Source organism: Amblyomma americanum, chromosome 1 (assembly GCF_052857255.1).
Source record: "Amblyomma americanum isolate KBUSLIRL-KWMA chromosome 1, ASM5285725v1, whole genome shotgun sequence".
NCBI classification, from domain to species: Eukaryota; Metazoa; Arthropoda; class Arachnida; order Ixodida; family Ixodidae; genus Amblyomma; species Amblyomma americanum.
Window position 1 is genome coordinate 518,867,361 of NC_135497.1, and position 14,118 is coordinate 518,881,478.

The 14,118-nt window shown below is 47.7% G+C and overlaps 2 non-coding genes and 1 pseudogene across 3 annotated transcripts in view; 1 reads left to right on the forward strand and 2 right to left on the reverse strand.

Moving 5' to 3' along the window:
- Positions 1-14,118, forward strand: part of LOC144116228 (inactive selenide, water dikinase-like protein) — a 244,568-nt pseudogene that overhangs the window by 139,000 nt on the left and 91,450 nt on the right. The gene's annotated exons all lie outside the window — the stretch shown is intronic.
- Positions 10,837-10,998, reverse strand: LOC144116876 (U1 spliceosomal RNA). The gene has a single exon (XR_013311992.1). It is a non-coding gene; the product is annotated as a U1 spliceosomal RNA (small nuclear RNA).
- LOC144116826 (U1 spliceosomal RNA) lies at positions 13,083-13,244 on the reverse strand. The gene has a single exon (XR_013311966.1). It is a non-coding gene; the product is annotated as a U1 spliceosomal RNA (small nuclear RNA).

Sequence of the window (14,118 nt, forward strand, 5' to 3'; positions counted from 1 at the left end):
AAGCAGTCCTCTGATCGCTGGTTGGCTGCAGCTTGCGATGCAACTAAAGGGGGGCCAAGAAAATTCGGGAACCATATAAGCTTTCTGGGTAAAGCGAATCAAAGAAAGCAGGAAAAGATTCACGATGCTGAGAGAAAATTTTTAGAGGGAGGCGACGCTGTGAACTACATTGTATCAGCTATAGCTGAGTCATTTAGCAACGACGATAGGGTGCTCTCCCCAAATGAGGTAGCGAAAGAGGACAGCCCAATAGAAAACAGCTTAGAACTGACTAGTCTTAATTGGAAAAAGGCGGAAGCAAATATTCGAAGATGTACGTCCGCAGGGATAGACGAAATTCCAATCAAGGTGATTAATGAACTTGGCCCAAGAAGCAAGGAAACACTGATAAAAGCTTTGGAGACACTCATGAGAAATAAGCAAATTCCGCACAGCTGGAGACAGAGTATAATGAATCTGATCTGTAGAGGGAAACGAGAGACGATGAACAAAAAATACTTCCCACCGGTTACAATAACATCTGTTAAATACAAACTGGGAATGCAGGCGGTGAACTTAAAAATGCAGTCATGGATAAAAAGTAACAGGATACTCAAGCGAACTTCAGAACGGGTTCAGAAGGGGCAGGCACTTAGATGATAGCCAGTTCGTGCTTACCCGATGCATAGAAATAGCTAAGGTGGAAAACAGACCTCTGTATTTAGCCTTCCTGCATATAAGCGGTGCATACGACAAGGTGAACAGGGAGCTCCTGTGCAACGTATAAGATGAAGGTATCGGTCATGAGGTAATTGGTTTTCTACTGAAAATATATCGAGAAAATAAATTTCAAATATCATGGGAAGGAAATCAGAGTACAACAACTGTCGAGGTACACAAAGGATGAAGGCAAGGTTGTCCTCTATTACAGCTGCTGTTCATGGTTTATATGATAAATGGAGAAAGAAGGCTATAAGGAAGCAATCTAGGTTATAATTGGTGGTAGAGATTAGGTCTGTCGTACAGATTAGTGTCATCTTCCCTGCGTTCCCTCTGCCGCATATCTCTGAATAAAAAACGGGTATAAAAGCAGTAGCGCGAGTACGGACCAAGGGAGACAAATCATAGTCACAAAAAAAAAACTGAAGAGGAGAATAAGCGCACAGTTTTTACAGAAATCAAGAATAAGAGCTCAGAACTAGAAAATATTCGTACACCGAAAAAGATAAATCCAGCTATGCGGGCATTTCATTACGAGCACCACCTAAATTAACCTGCTTACATCAGATGGCGGTGCGAAAAGGTTCACTTCATATGTAAAAGATGCTGAATATATTAATCAGTGAACGGAGCCAGTTGTTGTACACTGAGGGAACAGAGTAAGCCCGCTTTATTCAAAACAGGCGGCGATATCAAAGCCGTTATCTGCAACTCTGATGGAAGAAAATGACACAGCACCTGGTCTCTCTTGTTAGTTCGTGGAGCAAGTAAAGCCGACAACGTCAACCGGCGCAGTAAGTGCATCAGTACTTAAGTTACATTTTCGGTCATGTAGAATAAAAAGAAAATGATTTCCTGAGCATCCCGCACGGCTGCTGCTGCCAGTAACCAGGTTTCAGGGTTTGTCAAGCTGCTTCTGCAGTTTTTTTCCTCAAACCTGTCCGTTCTCAAATGTGTATTACGCACGGAAAATAAAGCACTTACTTATATAACTCACTTATTTCTGTAGTCTTGAGCTAAGAGTATGTTGTATGGAGGCATTGGAAGTGCCCGACTCTATGTGCGAGGCAAGCCATTGTAAATGTTAAAGGATTACAGTCAAGTCTCGTTAATATGGACAATTTGGTTCTCAAGAAAAACTTTCCATAAAACAAGTCGTTCGTAATAACGAATACAGAAGAAAAACAGTCGGGAAATAGCTAGGGAGACAGCGAAATAGCTATGAGAACAAGATTTGGACGGAGTGCATTTTGCATGCACTCAAGTCATGAATAGCACCTTGGAGGCCAACGAAAACGCTTGAAATTAAACTGAGGACAGCGCAGTGAACCATAAAAAGAGAAATGATCAGCAAAAGAGCAGAGTGGATTAGGAAACAAACGCGAGTTTTTTTTTTATTAATTTCACAATACTGCAGGCAGCGCCACTGCCCAGGAAGGAGAGTCTACAAGAGGAGTATCTTTACTTTGTGCTCAAACGTAGCGACATCAGCTCCTCCAATAACAGAAGCACGCAGAGAGTTCCATTTCTCAATGATGTGTGAAAAGAACAATTTTTGAAATACCGTATATGTGCGGGAAAAGGCCGTATATGTTTCGAAGCTTTTGACTGAGAGCGGCCTGTACCCGAAAGCGAAATTTTTCATTTAAATTTCTAAGCTGTATTCTTTTGAAACTACTTTGCTGTCCATTACAGTTTGGCACCATTCTGCAAAGACAGGCATGTCAAAGAAAAGTACCGTCTTATGCACCTTGTACTCTGCTCAGCCCGCACTAACCAACATTTCTTTATATATTATCAACACGAACCAATATAGCGCATGGCTTTGTCCATACCTGGTGCCTCGTACTCCCTTCCGCGGAATGCCTTCCTGCTTTTATTTATGGCGGCGAGCTCTTTCTTCTCGCCACACTACCTTTGCACGCATTTGTCATCTACCTGCGCGCTTTTCCGTGCAGTTCGGCGCATGCGACAACTGGAAAGCTGCATCGTACGTGGTTGAGCGTCTGTATCTCGTCGGAAGCTGTCACCTGTTGCAGACTGGCAAAACGAACGGCTCAAGGTGCAGCACAAATGAAAACCATGTCTAATTGCGCGGGAGAAAGTTGAGGACACCCATAGATAGCACTCAGCAACACAGCGGTGCATGCTGGAAAAAGATGATCGAAGCAGGCAGCTTGTCATCATTGGCAGCTCCTCGAGAAACGCGAGCTTGCGTGCAGGGCAATCGATTGCAGCCGATATATACATTTTTGGAGCGTTAGCTCTACTGCTCTCGTTACGCAGGGTGGAGTCAGTATGCAACACAAGGTAATTGTCGAAAAATGGCGGCCGCCGCGCTTAGCGTTTGCATAAACAAAATTCGCATATCACGTGACCAACACGGCCATCATAATACATAACCATCGCTGTTCGTTTATCACCAGATACCAGGTGGTTCATCAACATATACCAGGGTTGTACCATACCGTGTGACCCAACCGGTTGCATAGCAGCAACGTCCACTTATAAGCAGCGCCCACGTGCGGCATATGCTACGAACGCTTCGTTTCTCTTTATATACCCCAGCGTGCAAACAGTCGAACTGGTCCATTGAGTGGTACCAATGGTACACAGATTGTGAACCACCTTATTGGCGTAGAATATTTGGTTTCAAACGATTCAGGGGGTTATGGACCATAAAATTACTAGTCGAATCAAAGCTTAGCATATTATAGGGACTTGCACCGACGACCTTTGGTCTCCAAAGCCAGAGTTTCTTGGATATTCAGACGTAAATTGCGACCAAACTTCTTGGCGTAGGACGTTCGAAGTGGTGTCAAACGATTTGTCTTCTTATGCTGTATACGTTGGCAACAAAACGGGTTTCTGATGTAGGCATCCGGAGGCGCTCTGTCTCGTTCTCTTCTCTCGTGTGTGCGTGTGTGGTTTTTGGCGCCTTTAAATTACAATGATCAATTACCAACTAGACCAACAAGAAGTTCTCATAACGACATCTGTACCGGATATAGTGAATATGGGTACAAAAACAAAAAACTTAGAGCTAACGCTCGATCATACGCTGCCTCAGCGTCTGGTGTTTTTGTTTTCTTTTTAGATTGCGGCTCCCAGGTTTGGAAAGCGGCCAATACACGAGTGCGGCCCTTAGCCGCATGTACCAGGTGTTTCAGGGAAGGCTTTCATAAATTAAAAAATAAGCTTTTTGAGGTAAAAAATTGGCTTTTTCAGCACAGTTTTAGCAGTGTTGACGGACACCAGTAAACCAGTGAATCGTCAATAGTAAGCTGGTTAACTAATTTTTCACAATTGCCTTTTAACTAGTAAAGTTAGGCGCCTAGTTACAGTTAGGGTTTTTGGCGGAGGTTAGTAATACCTATATCAGTTCTTAGAATTTCGAAAACGCGATTATCCTCGGCGCTGTGGCTCGACAAAATTTGTGTATACATCGTGTCAAAATGCATGCATGAGCTTTCGAAAAGCACGCAGGCAAAGCAATCTTTTCATTGCATGTAACTAGTCAAAAGAGCCAAATTTTCTCGAGCCACAGCACCAAGGGTAATAGCGTTTTAGAAATTATAAAGCCTGGTATGGCTATTACTAACGACCGGCTACAAATCATCAATTGCAACTAGGCGCCTAACTCTACTAGTTGAAAACACTTTGAATAGGCATTGGGAATTCTCAACTCTGGCATGGTGTTTGCTTTTTCATTGAGTTTCAACTCTGCCTCAATAAATCACCAACACTAGGCCATCTTAGTCCCAACACAAATTCAACAGTGCATGTTGAGTCTGCTCATGAGAACTCCGACACTGTCTCAAGAATAATATTTGTAAGGGAATGAATTGAAATCTGTTCGATGAGTGATAATAAATAGAACAAAAAGTTTGATTGGAATATATTATTCAATTAATTAGAAACTAATGTCAATGGACGGTCGAATAGGCTGGACGGGTATATAGTAAGTGGGTGGGAAAACAACCATGGTGCCAAATTTGAAAGCCCCAAATATTAGTGAGAGAAAAAGAGGGCATAATGAGAGCAAAACTGGTTAATTAAATTGAGTAATTATGTAAATGGGAAAAAAAGAATTAAGCGGATGAGAAAGCAACCATGACGCCAAATTTCAAAGGCGGCGAGTGCTGAGGAATGTGTCAGTGCTTTCGTGTTTCTCCAATGCGAGTAGCCGCAGTGATCTCTTGTGTTTATTTCTCATTACTGTGTATTTTTTCATTTGTTCTCGTTTATACTTGATTTTCTGCCACATGCTGCTGCCTAATGGAGATTTTATTCCCGCAAGAACGAAAAGCGCACAAGTGCTGCGCTTTCCATGCTGAAGAAAGCTTGACATGAGAACACAGAACGGCACTGAAAACGTTGTACTTTTAGAGCAATGAAGCACAACTTGCAAACATGTCAAGTTTGGCAGCATTGCTGAGAAGTGTTCCCAGTTGTGTCCTTTTACCGAGCCCTGATGTGTCTAATGGATGGCGAACTGTCGTGAGCAGCAATGCAGAGAACAATATCGCAGCTAGGCCAACACATCTGAGACTTTGAGATAACGCATAATGGCACGCCAACAGTCTGTGTTGAGCTCATCGCACTGAACGCTCGTGCCACGTGCAGTCTAGCACACGACGGAATGCTGCACAACACCCGTGAGCACAAAATAATTGTCCAACAAGTAGTTCTTTGCTGAGGCTATCTCCACCACTGCTTCGCGTTTCATTAGTCCAAAAGTCTTCCTCACGTGCGCAGCGAAGCCAGGTGTTTCGGAGAAAAGCTCGAATGCCTCAGCGCACAATGGGTCTGTACCACACCGGAAAACAAACCCGAGAGCATAATTCAAAGCAGCCTTATTCCGTCGGATGGTGTTGGAAATAACCAAGGTTGAGTGGTCGTTCCACTCTTCTCCCACTGTTAAATCCACAATAATCGGGTTCATCGACACACCTCGTGACAGCTCCGTAAGGAACGGGCCACAAAAGTCGCCATCGTAAGAAAGCTGGAAATTGTCAGCAGTCCTGTTGTAAGCAAAGTAATCTGACAGCGCTAAAACATTTCCCATTTCTAGTGCATTGTATTTTAGGCCTATTTCAGTTGTTTCGATTGACACTCAGGGCACACAAGAGTTCTTGAACAAACTTCTCGTCACTTCGGAAGGCGATACAGGCCCGCCTGATGAACCCGTTGGTTTTCAGCACGTTGCAAAGGGCTGTTATGTTTTCTTACTCATTTCGGTAGATTACAGTGCTCAATGAACTAACACGGATGCTGGAGGATAGGGCGTCGAAAAGAAGTTTGACGTTCATGTCGCGGAAGCCGTGAGTGTACATCTCGTCGAGCTCTGTGGCGCACGTTGCAAGAGAAGCCAGACACACCAATTCTGACAGGTAGGGGTCCTTCATATAGGGTAGATGCACACGACTGCAGCCATCGACATCCACTAGCTTGTCTGCCAACGCGATCCTGCAAGATGGGACAATGCAAAGCTTTCACTTCGGAAGCATATTGTGTCCGCCAAGAAAGCAGCAAGAATTATAGGGCAAAAAACTGTAGCTGTTTATAACTTAGCTGCAATCCAGCATGAGTGATTTTTGGGCAGGGCCTAATATGTGACAGACATAACCAGAAAAGTGTAAGGAAAACAGAGTGGGATGCCAAGGGCAGGAAAAACGTGAACAAGGTCGGCAAGCACGCCAGCACTTTTGCTGGCGAGAATCTGCAAACTTCGCCGAAAAAAGGCGTTCAGTGGAGATAGGTGAGCTAGGCGCATGACACAGAGTACTCCACAAATTAAGCACTCAGTGACCATGGCCAGGACATTTAATACACGCGGTCATCTTCAGTGAATAAGAGCGATTCAACTTGGCGAAGGCGTGCTAGCGGAGACGAATACCGGACTACCAGACACCTCGTGCGTGCGCCCTGGTATACAACTCTGCTATGCTAAATCTCTCTAATAGACGTTTTTATCATACTGGAGACGTACCAGCGAAGACGTAAACCGGTTTACCGGATGCCTCCCGTGCACATGTGCAGTTACATGGGTGCAGTCAGGTGGGGCCACTGCGCGTGCGCATGAGGCGTTCAGTAAACCGGTATACGAGTTCGCTGTGCTAAATTTCTCTGCCGACTGAACGTGGTATAAAAAAATCTATGTTGTTGACAGAAAGCAACAGCCCAGAGCAGAATACACTCTGCTGTGCTCTTATCGCGAATAACCTTCCCTTTACTACATACAAGCTAACGTAATGCGTTTGTTCAGATGTCACGTTTATATCGATATCTTCCAACACGTCTCGCTGTCGCCTCTCTGTGGACGCCCATTTTGGAGGTCGCCATATCATGTTGGGAACGCTCAATTATGGTTGGACATCGATTTTTGTCTAAATCAGCCGAGGTCAAAAGCCGCCACGGTGGCTGAGAGGTTATGGCGCTCGGCTGCTGGCCCGAAAGACGCGGGTTCGATCCCGGCCGCGGCGGTCGAATTTCGATGGAAGCGAAATTCTAGAGGCCCGTGTACTGTGCGATGTCAGTGCACGTTAAAGAACCCCAGGTAGTCGAAATTCCCGGAGCCCTTCACTACGGCGTCTCTCATAGCCTGAGTCGCTTTGGGACGTTAAACCCCCATAAACCAACCAGCCGAGGTCAAATTACGGGGGTTGCCCGGGCAAAATTTTGGAAACGACCCGGGCCAAATTTCGAGGCCGCCATCGTGTCGGGCACACTCAATTATAGTTGCACATCGATATTGGTCCAAATCGGCCAAGGTGAAATTAAGAGGTGAGCCGCGCCAAATTTGGAGGTCGCCATCGTGTCGGGCACGCTCAATTCCGGTTGGACATCGATTTTGGTCCAAATCGGCCAAGGTCATATCTAGGGTGTGGCCTGGGCAAAGTTTTGGAAATGACCCGGGGCAAACTTGGAGGTCGCCATCATGCCGGGCACGGCTAATTATGGTCGGACATTGATTTTGGTCCAAATCTGCCAAGGTCAATCTGTCGCTATACTGTACTTCTCAAGGTTAAACCAAGGTCAAATCGGGCACGGAGTAATAAATATAATTGGCTTTTGGAAAAAGGAAATGGCGCAGTATCTGTCTCATATATCGTTGTACACCTGAACCGTGCCGTAAGGGAAGGAATAAAGGAGGAAGTGAAAGAAGAGAGGTGTAGTGGAGGGCTCCGGAATAATTTCGACCACCTAGGGATCGTTAACGTGCACTGACATTGCACAGCACACGGGCGCCTTAGTGTTTTGCCTCCATAAAAGCGCAGCCGCCGCGGACGGGTTCGAACCCGAGAACATCGGATCAGTAGCCGAGCGCCTTAACCACTGAGCCACACCGGCGGGTTAGGCACGGAATGGTGAGCTACTTTTGCATTGAGTACAGCTACCAATATAAAAAATAAAATCACTTCGAAGAGACGCGGACTCGTATGACACAGCCTTGTGTCCCGCATTCGCATAACACACAAATAAAAAAAAAACATTGTATTGACGTAATTGCATTGCTGCGATATCTGGCGAAGATTTGAAGATATGGTGTGCTTATGTAAACGCAACCGCGTTACTCACGGCAGCTCTCGCAAGTACGGCACACTTCTTAAAACCTGCAAGATACAGTTTCACTGCTCTCATTACAGGAATCTGTATTTTGTTTTTCTTTCAACTAGATTTTGAATGTAGTGGACAGAAATGAAATTACTACGCAGTCTGTATATACAGTGACGTCAGAACTCTTTGGAGCCACATGACTGTCAGTTGAATCTCGATGACAGAGTTCTTCTGAATGAAATCTAATTACACCACTACCATTACCCATGTTCTGCCACTTTACTACCGACCTTAGTGAGGTGCTACGCACTATTTGAAGTAATAAGGATGCTAACGAAGAAGTTGAAATTAACCGGAAGTTAGGCTTTTCACGTAATAACAGTCACATTATTCCCTTGACTTCGCTATCAAAAATAATATTTAAGTGTCATCAAAATATGAAACTTTTTAGGAATTACTGTTCAAAAAACAGTCAACAAAAAATAGGTGTAGACGGATGATGTCGTACCTTTCTGAGTCACCCGCTAGGAAGTGCGGAAGCCCCACCTCTTTCAAAGTCTTGTTGGTGCGTAGCGTATCACACAAAGCCAAGACGCCGTTGAAGCCTTGACTGCAGCCCTCGAAGTGCAGCTTGTCTAGTGTGGCGTTCTGTGAGAGCGCCTTTGCCAAGCGCGCTATGCAGTAATCGGCAATTTGCCCACACAAGCCCAGGTAGAGCAGGCAGGCGTTCTTGGAAATTGCAGAGCCCAAAGCATCTCCGCAGCTAGCATCAACTGTGCCGAAGGCATTGCGTAGCTCCTTCAAGCTGGTGTTCACTTCAAGAGCAGTAAACAAGTCCTTGAGCAAACTGCATAGTCCAGACATGTATAGTTCAAGTCTAGTCTTATTTAACTGCAAATAAAAAAGAGCCGGATTTAAGCGTGCCACCACGTATCGACTGCAAGTAAACATGCCGCATGCGTTACTTGAACGAATGGGCAGCCAGAGTGCACTCGAAAATAGTAATTTTAATCAGCGCCCATCAAGATTTGAATGAAGCCCGCCGCAAACAAGCTAAGCTGCTTTTTCGTTCTAACCAGATAGCTCAATTGATTTCCCCAATCATGGACCACTTAGAATGTTCCAAACCGTTGATTAGTTCTCTTTACTGACAGAAAGAAAACATATGCGCCAGCTTATAAATATATAGGCGCGAAACGAATTTTTTGGCGTGCCATAAACAACACCTCGTCTTTGAATCACCGTCGCCAGCTCTCGCATCATCCTTGCATTTATCAAAAAGGCAGATACAAGTCCTTGCTGTAGCAACAGTCTACCACAAGACGCGGAAGTTGCGAACCGAAAAAAGCGATAGCCGCTAGCTTGGCCTGACTAATCACCTTAGAGACTGCATATCTTGCTTCCCTATTTTCATCACAGTGATGTATTGTACAGTTGCCCAACACAATTAACCAGGGAGATTATGGAGGCTTTTTACATGACGAAAAAACCTAGATTGTGTGTTAGCAGCCCGTCGGTATACCTGCATGGCAGTGAGGTTCGTTTCCTCGATTCCACGTAGCTGCACGTCTGTTTGCTTTGCTATCTTGTTTGTTAGCCCGCTTTATCTTCCTTGCTTCCTGTGAACAAACCTTCAGTTGTGAGTTAGCGCTGGTCCTGTTGTTTTCTTTCCTTGTTGTCCTCGCCTATTTCGCTATTCTCGAAGAAGTATGTATCACCAACTCGCCCGTCTTGCCATCGTGCTGACTGGTAAGCCTTTGGTTAGCGAGAAAATGAACCCACGCACGGCGGAGTGATTCCTGGCCTGTACTAATTCCTCTTCGAGTTCATTTTGAGAGACCGCAAGCAGTCTCAATATAGGACCACTCATGCCTACCAGTTGAGTGCCACTACCATTTATTCATTTGTTCACCGGAAAGATCGTAAGGCACATAAACGCAGTAGAAGTACAGACGCCCATAAACCAGTCCAAACAGCGCGTGAGTGGCGTGCCCTTCCCGGCTCAAGGCAGCTTGTTCGTAGCCTCCTCTGTTTGTCGTTGAGCGTGCATGGAGTGTTCAGCTTTGTCGAGTCACAAGCTAGAAGGCGTGGTTGCATTGCGCCCCGTTCGCCACTGGGGGGCGCTGGCTGCAACGGCGGGCGGAAGCGCTAATGCTCACTGCATGCTGCGTCGCGCACGATACACGCAACATGCATGGGGCGCCACCTATCCTGCCCGTCGCTCGAAAAGGCGCCCCAGGCGGCGGCCGAAAGGTGTTCCCCTTTCGACCCACGGGAAACAAGCTGAAGAGTTCGTGATAACGTGATACTCGCTGTGGTGGTCGCTGTCGCCGACGGCAGGCCCGGAGACGAAGTATACCGGTTTACCGGACCCCTCTTGCGCACGCGCAGTGGCTCCCCCTCACCACATCAATTCCGTCCGTACGCTATGACTACCACTCCACCCGCACCGTAAAGCTTTTGATGACGTCGCACCACAGCACACTCTCGCCAGAGCGGGGCGTTTTTACGACTCGCAATGAATACCTACACGGAAATACCTTCTGCGTTACTGTCTCTTTTTTGATTTTGTCATGGCAGGGGCTGGCGCGGACGCCGAGCCCCACTACCAAAAATTACATGTCCCATCTGCCCCAGTTAGGGGTAGTGGCGCGCTTCAGCCAACCGAAGTGCAATGGAAGGCCTCGGCACGGGGCCCCGACCTTCATGATCGCCGGTGACCCGACACCAGGTAAGTATGCTGCCGAAAGCACATGTGAAGGCATGCCATGCTAGGCGTCCCACCATCTTGCGTCAGTGAAGATAGCGCTTGTTGTGCCATTTCTTACACCAAGCTAAAAATCCCTCCGCCGAAAAGCCTGCTACTGAACATAATGCAGCCCCACGCACAAATATGTAAATCAAGGTTTGGTGAATCAATCTAATATAAAGTCAGTTGTCATAAATAATTCGCAAGGAACCGCAGGGGTGGAATGCGCAAAGGGGATGCATTCATATGCTGTGGCGCATTGCGTGATGATCTGCTGTCTTGTGAAATACGAGCACACCCGCTGCGGTGGTTCAGTAGGCTACCGAGGACGGTTGCTGCGCATGAGCTAGCAGGACCGCACCCTGGTGGTGGTGGTAGTGGTTTTTTATTAAAAAATAGTAAAAAGGAAGGAAAATACGGGGCCGCCTAGCGGAGCAGGAAGCGCCCGGGTCGCAACGTGCAATGATCCTCCGCGCGCGCATTGGCTGCGTGTGGCCCGGGGAACGACGGGTGCGGCACGGAATCGCGATGAGTGATGTGTGTGACGGATGCGGTGCAGTGGAAACACTAGAACATCTGCTCCTTCGCTGCTCCGCGTTCGCCGATGCTCGTCGCGATATGCTCGCGGCCTATAGGGCGCAGGGCATACTACCAGACTCCATCAAGACGCTATTGTGGCCGCAGGGCAGTGCGCGCACTCGTGAGCGAACTTTGGTGAGCCTCTGTGCATTCCTCGAACACACGGGCTTGACGTCCCGTCTGTTCTCCGTCAGGTAGTTACACGCAGTGACCGAACGCTCCGCGAGTTCTACCTTGAACGATTAATAACTGGACGCCCCACTCCAGTTGTAACCTACACAGTGCTGTGCGCGTGTGTGATTTAATTCCTCTAAACTGAACTAATCACGCGCACAACCTGGACACATTACTTATTGTGTAAATAGTTTGTACATATTACTTCTCCCCCTGTCCTCTATTCCTGTCCCCTCACCTCTTTCATTTCATTTCTCCATTCTGCCTGCTGTCCTTTATTTCCGCTGCCCCAGCTCAGGTGCTTCAGTATCGATGGCAGATGCCGGGGCTAGCAAAAATCTTTTCCTTCATTTTTACTATTATTTTCAATAAAACCACTACCACCACCACCACCCTCCATCTGCACTCGTTGTTTGTGTCTCAAGAGCGAGCCGTCCAGATCAATGACTGCTGCTCTCGAGGGCGTTGGCAGCGGGCCAGCAGCGCAACCTAGCAACCACAGCAGCCATGGCTAGCTTGCCACCTAGCTAGCTATTCACCAGTAATGGCGAAAGAGACGCCGAGAAAACCGTCGGAGATCAAGAGAAAACAGGGACGTGGCGCGCAGCCGGTGCTCCCTTTCCTTCCTCCTTTCTTCCTCTCTTCTTACGAGCCACTCGTTCTCTCATTGCACACCACAGTGCTCGCGAAGCCCCGTCGACTCCCGCTGTAACCTTGTGTCGGTGGGGGCAAGTCCGAGGTCCTGCCACAGCTGGACAATGCTCATGATCACATTTTCGGTACTTCCGTTTGCTCTCTACTTCACCCACCCCGACCGACTGATCTTCTTGTGCCCTCTCGGCATATGCCTGCTTCGACAGGATTCACAGCTGGTCGATTTTGTTGTGTTGTAGTTAGAGGCTGCTACAAGGCAAAAGTGGGACGAGGCAGGAAACGGAGCGTGCAATGCTTCACTCGTGTTTGTTTGTTTGTTTCTTTGTTTTACACCTTCCTTCACGCGAAGGCTACGCTAATGGGATGCGAACGTCGCGAATTTGGCGTCGGTAGAAGTGTGTGACAATAACAAAAGTAAACGAGCTGACACTTGTCGACACCAACTGCGGAGAAAATGCCGAAAAGGTGACTATATAGGCTTTGCAGAACTTGGTAACGCGTTTTGTGTCCATCTTTGAACCAGTATTTCCAGGCATCCCCAGCAGGGAATCCCATTCATGGCGCCGATGTCCCGCTCCGTCGGCAGAGGGAGATTTTTACGACTTGCAATGAATACCTACGCGGAAATAACTTCTGCGTTACTGTCTCTTTTTTGATTTTGTCATGGCAGGGGCTGGCGCGGACGCCGAGCCCCACTACCAAAAATTACGTGTCCCATCTGCCCCAGTTAGGGGTAGTGGCGCGCTTCAGCCAACCGAAGTGCAATGGAAGGCCTCGGCACGGGGCCCCGACCTTCATGATCGCCGGTGACCCGACACCAGGTAAGTATGCTGGCGAAAGCACATGTGAAGGCATGCCATGCTAGGCGTCCCACCATCTTGCGTCAGTGAAGATAGCGCTTGTTGTGCCATTTCTTACACCAAGCTAAAAATCCCTCCGCCGAAAAGCCTGCTACTGAACATAATGCAGCCACACGCACAAATATGTAAATCAAGGTTTGGTGAATCAATCTAATATAAAGTCAGTTGTCATAAATAATTCGAGAGGAACCGCAGGGGTGGAATGCGCAAATGGGATGCATTCATGTGGGCTCGATCAATTAGCTAATTTCGTGACAGCCGACATCGGTGGGGTTTTGGTGGGACGGCAACTTTAATGCTCTCGATCGCCTTAAAAATCTCAGATTTTCGCTCTGACATGACCGCTTGGATTCTTCGGTGGGCGTTCGAAGCGAGCGGACGTGTTTTTTAGCTCTCTGCTCCTTCGGACGCTGGGCCTAAGGCTTCGCGGCGTTGCGGGGTCTCCCCATGGAGGCCACAGACACCATGAACGAGCGAAGGCCTGTGTTCGGCGGTGACAATCAGCAACGCAGGGCAGGCCGCTCACGCTCACGATCACGGAGACGAACGCCGTCCAGAGGAAGGTCGTCCAGCACCATTCGGCGAATGCAGGCCGAGATCGCTGATCTGCGGGACACGGTGAGGTGCCTGACGGCGGCGCTCATCACCACCTCGGAGAACCTTGAGTCCGTCATCGGGACCTTGGACGTGTCGCCGGCGGACCCACGCGTTCTAGCCTTGAGGGACGCCATGGCGCTCGCTCACCAGACGCAGAACTCTATGGCGGCTCCCTCCCCGCCATTTCTGGCCACTCCTGCGCTTCCTGCCGCCATTGCTACTCCTGGGGAACCGGCTGTGATACCC